Genomic DNA, 6,253 nt, shown 5'->3' with positions numbered 1-6,253 from the left:
TTCAAATGGAAATTGCAAATCAATATGACAAATTATGCACTTTCCATGCACAATTTGATTGATTGATAATTGATGACAAATTATGACACATTCTATGTCAAAATTGATTGATTGTCAATTATGACAATTTATGACAAATTGACATGCCATTCCCATGGAATTAGGAGATGAAATAGGAGGGAAAAGAAATTAGAAATTAAGAAAATTAGAAAATTGAAATTGATGACAATTAGGAATTAGAAATTGATGGAAAAATAGGAAATTAGGAACTAGAAGAAATTAGGTAAATTAATTAATAATTTGTCATTTATTAATTAATTTACAAGAGGAAGAATAATTAGCCAACTAAATAAAGATTTAATTGTAATGAGAAGACTTAAGATTAATAAATAATTTAGTAATCCTAGAGGAAGAAATGGCAAATTAGGTTAAATGAATAAATCATAAAACCCTAGAAGACGAATTAGAAATGCGAAAATGACAATTAGGTCTTGATTGAAGATAATTAATGTCATGATTTTGAATTGATAAATGACCAGTGTGACAAAATGATTTGATTAAGAAAATGTGCCAATTGACGAGGAACAATGACAAATTGATCCAAATTGACATAATTGAGACAGACAACGATCGATGATAAATCGGTCGCAAAATGACAAAATTGATAAGAGGACAACGATCGATGACAGAATATATTGCAAAATGATAGGATTGAAAATGACCACAATCGATGATAAATCGATTGCAAATGACAAGATCGAACATGACAATGATCGATGACAAATCGATCGTAAAACGACAAGATTGATAAACCGATCGCCAGATGATAAGAATGAAAAGAGGACAAAACCCTAATTAGGATTGACGATGTCCAAAATGATAAGATTGATGATAAGATTGATAAGAGAGCAACGATTGATGATAAATCGATCACAAGATTGATAGGAGGACAAAACCCTAATTAGGATTGACGATGTCCAAAATGATGACAAATTAGCTCGCACATTGATGCAACAAGATAAGTTTGATCAAAATCATGATTGGATAATGTTGTCGACAAGACCAAATTTGAGGACGAGATGATTGAAGAATGTAGAAGAATGACTCGATGTTTGCAAATGATAAAGACCAAGTGCGTGACATAGGAGAAATGTTAATGCGACGCAAAAAACCTAAAATGAGGCAATGCGCAAATGTTAAAGTATGACTTCGCAAGCGTTGACCATTTTTGGGTGTCTACAAAACCATTATCATGTTCAATAATAGTTCTATCAGGATCATTTTTATTCAATCGTATCCTGTAACATTTAATGACGAACAAAACTAATTTGAAGGAATTAAAGTCACACTCAAGTATATCATCCAAAATGCCATAGTATCAATTTTGAGACTGTTGAGGATGTATGTCATTTCTTGATGAAATATTTGTCACCTCAAAGACTGCAGTGATTCCAGAATCACAAGTTTTCTTCATGTCATCCAACTTTTTTATGCAAAATTTATGACCATTGCAACACATAGCATTGTGGTGTTTGAGCTGCAATATGTCAAACATGTAAAATTTATTGCATTGTGAGTTGATAAACATATGGGTGATTAATAAATTTATACGTACCTATTTATCTCTTAAACCATATGCTAAATCAACTTCCATTTGCCTAACATTAGAATCTCCATTACGATGAGTTTCTTTAACCAATGAAGCCACACCTTCCCATGTTAACATGTGTGAAAAATGTTGACAACATTCAATCCATACTATCATCCAATCAAGATTGTTTGTAATATACAAATGTAGTGCATCCCACTCTCGACCAGCTGTACAAAAAATAAATAGATGTCTTACAACCATATTATTTTTAAGATTAAGAATTAATTAACTACAATAACATCTTATAATTACCTCTCACTTTCCTCAATCTACCTTTCCCCATTAAGTACTCCCCTTCGAATTTGTTAATGGGGTTGGGATCCCAAATGTGATCCACATGGATCTTTACTGCAAACTTTGGAAGATATTCAGAAATGTACACCATAGTCTGGTATACCATATATCCCTCCACCATAGAACCCTCAGGGTGTGCTCTTTGTCGACCAAAGCCTTCAAAAATTTCAAGTGCCTCTCAACCATCCACATTGACCTAGTGTGTATAGGTCCACACAATTCAATCTCCTCAACTTGGTGTATGAGGTAGTGTTCTTGTGCATTGAAAAAACTAGAGGTAGACACTTTTGCATTTCACACATTAAATGAGGAATTTTTCTCTTCCAATATTTTATATCGTCTTTATGGATTTATTTACATGACAACCACCTACAAGATATTCAAGACGCAAAAGAATATAAAAAATAGCAAATATAATATCTATACAATGAACTAAACAAACATCACTACTTACCTCATGTATTTTCCAAGATCATATATGACTTTTGCTTGACATTATTGTCGAAGTCATCTTGGAGAGATAGAGGTAGAACGTACTGCAACAATTATAAAATTATCTTTTCATTTTTTTATAACATAATACAATGAAAAGTACATGTACGCGTAGTACTTAAATACATAGTAGAAACACAAGAACATGAATTACCTTAATGAAGGTATGCCAATCATGCATTTTCATCCCTGGCCCAAATTCACTTTTCTTTGATATGAGATTGTTTATGTTTGCAGTAAATCCTGTGGGAAATCAAATTTTCTGTATGACTTCTTTTATAGCATTGCTTTGCTGGTCCATTAATAACCAAGGAAGCTCACTTATATTAATCTGGTCTCCATGGCTATTTGATTTAATGACATTTATAATTGCATGATTGGAATCGTGAATGTCACCACATATTTTGACATTTTTTTCTTTGTCATGACTTCCATCCAATATTTTCCATAATGTCTCTGTTATATTCTTTCCAATATGCATAGTATCAAACAAATGAACCATTTGTAACTGCTCATAGTAGGGAAACCTACTAAATTGTCGGGGATAAATTTTTAGTCCCTTAAGAAGGTGGTCATTTATGCCTTCACGACCTTCATGGTCATCAATCACATCATCAGTAAATAAAACAAAATAGAAAAGATGTTTTGTGACAAACCAATAGATGGAATGGCATTACCTTGACGATTAATTCTATTATATTCCAACTTCCATAGGTGAGGTGTCATTCTTCGTGGCTTTGATGTATTCTCTTCTTTCCCATTGAAAAGATGTTTTTCAGTATTTCGATACTTATAATTTTTGTGGAGAAAGTGCTTATACTCATTAAACACTTGCATTCCTAAACTTTTTGAATGATGAGATTTCATCTTTGGACCACAAACAGGACATGCAAATTTTCCCTTTGTTTGAAGACCTATAAGATAATGTATAATTGGATTAAATATGATAATTTTGAATTATAATGTTCGTGCACACTTAAACACTATAACATACCACAAAAATGTGTTAGCCTTGGGGCATCGTGTATTGTCCATAGAAGCATCACATGTAATTGAATTGTCTTTGTCCTATTGGTCTAGAGACATCATACATAGTGACACCATTCCATAACTCTAGCAACTCGTCGATAAGAGGCTTGATATATACATTCATATCTTTAACTTGGTACTTACCTAATCGAATGAACAAAAATAATACATAATTGTTACGACCATTTTACTGAAATATTTATAATTAAATGTAGATGACTATATTTAAATGATAAAATACCTAGAACAATCATTGCCAACATTATGTGCTCCCTCTTTATTGACATCCATGGAGGAATGTTATTGTTGATAACAAAAATAAGCCACACTGAGTAAACAAATCTCATCTCTCCAAATGGATTGACACCGTCTGGTGCCAATGAAAGCCTGATATTACAAGGTTCTTCTTTAAAGTATGGCCACTTTTCCTCTATGTCCATAAATGCTGAACCATCCACAAGCATTCAAATAATGTCATCTCAACTTCTATTGCGTGCATGGTAATCCATAAGTTGTGCCAAGCTAGTGCACTTGAATAATCATTGCATACGTGGAATAATGGGAATATAGCAAAGAACCTTGGGAGGAACCCTTTTTGTTATTTGATCTATTCGATATCTACTGATATGACATTCAAGGCATTCAATTTGAAATTCATGTTTTTTGTTATATATAATATGATCATTGGGACAAGCATCTATTACTTGATACTCCATTACAATATCTTTCATAATGGTAGATAATTCTCGGTATAAGCGAGGTAGAATATTTGATGGTGGTAACAAAAACTCACCTATCAATCTACAACAAAAAAATATAATTTGTTAATATAAAGAATATTAATGGTACATCATGATTCATAGTTTATTATGACATATATGACATATCTTAACATACATGAGATTGTTATGTTGGATAAACCATTCATAACCTTCAAGTTCACCAACAACAATACAACGGAGAGAAGAGTTGTCTGTGAGCCTTCGTAAAGGGCCTCAGATGCCTTCTCAAGTAGATAGACATCAAGATCATCTTCATCATCATGATCAGCTGCGTGAGTACTAAATGTGTTATGGATCAATGTATTTGTACCATCATATTCAATTGTGTTTTGTGGCTCATGATCATCATCTTCCATGGGATCATTATCTTCAGCTTCAATATTCACACCTCCATGTTCATCCACTTCGAAAACCATATTCTCCAGGTTGTGTTGATCCATACCATGTGCTCTAGGGTGCTCGACCTATATAAAATTGATAAACATAAATAAACCATGATCGTGATCCCATCATCAAGTGATTTATTATGTATATAAATTGTTAAACGATATAATGAAAAACTTACCAATGGATGATAATCATGTCCACCTTCAATGTGACCATGCAGCCTACAATGTTTCTTAGTTGTTTTGATTAGAAGTCTTCAACTATTTAACCCCTTATAATTTTTGTAGGGGCAATAACATTTTCCATCAGCTTTTCTTTTCAAGTTAGACCATAATCTAGCAATTGTCTCCTTATTTTGTTATTTGTTGATATTGTATAACATGGTCTTTCTTTACAGGCAAGAAAATTGGGCTATAGAATTAGTTATATAGAAGTTGAAATGTTAGTTATGAAATCACGTTTCAGTATAATATACCAAATTAAATTACTTGAAAATAGAAATTATCATCATTGAACCAAAACCATTTAACTCTTCTTTTTCAACTCAAAACATATCTAATGGATTTGTGGTATGCAATCCTTGTATCATATCTTAAGTTGACTAATGTCTAATTGGGGTAATCCATGAGTGTCTAATGTGAATTTAGTATCCTAAACATTGGAGAGACCTTATCTAACTTTCCTAATCAATATGGTTGTTGTCCTAATATGAAATACTGAGTTCTACCCTTACCTTTGCATCAAACTTCTCACATCATGTTTCTTAAAAAAAAACACTAATATGAATTGAGCCAACACCATGAGGATAGGGTCAAGCATCATGGCAACTAATCATAATACATGAAGAAGGGGTTCACACATAAGTGTTGGCTCTCAACAATGCCAAACTTCCAAAATTGTCAGTCTCAAGACTTCTCCTATTGGGTCAGCACTCATTACTCTAGGCTTGGAGGACCCTACACAAGGTCTATGAACACTCACTTAGTATTACAATAGAAAGAGCCTTCCTCTAGAACTTTGTTTGCAACACACACATCAATATTGGTAATAATTGTTATGATGGATGGTCTATTAGGACGATAAATAAAATGCTTATTCTGTTTCCATCCTTTGAAACTACAACAAGGTATTTGCCTTGGTAGGGTCCCTGTTGGGACTGATTAAAACTGAGTCAAGTTTGTAGGCCCATTTCAAAATTTTGCCCTACATTTCCAAATGATTAAAATAAGTCAGTTTGAATGGCCTAGTTAACAAGGGGGTAAAATGGAGCCAGTTGATTTTCGGAGGGTAAGGCTCGGGATTCATGTCCCACACCTTTCATTTGGCCTATTCAGTGATGTGCAACTTTCAGAATTCAATTTGGATAAGTTTAGGAGGTACCCAGTTTGAGGGGTGAGCTGGAAGTGCATTTTAGGCACAAATGCATATTTTATTGAGTAGCCTACTTTGAGCGATTATATCTTTTTCCCTGTTGATCATCATGGAGAAATTCAAAATGGATTCAATTCTATGCATAAATGTGAGTGAGCTCACAAATTTTCAAGTCTTAATGAATCCATTTGCTCAGTTTTCAAAGCTCAATCTGTTTGTAGTTTGTGATGTTTGTACAAGTGTAAAA

This window comes from Cryptomeria japonica, chromosome 11, assembly GCF_030272615.1.
Source record: "Cryptomeria japonica chromosome 11, Sugi_1.0, whole genome shotgun sequence".
NCBI classification, from domain to species: domain Eukaryota; kingdom Viridiplantae; phylum Streptophyta; class Pinopsida; order Cupressales; family Cupressaceae; genus Cryptomeria; species Cryptomeria japonica.
The sequence above is the reverse complement of the archived record's forward strand: the minus strand, read 5'-3'. Positions refer to the sequence as shown.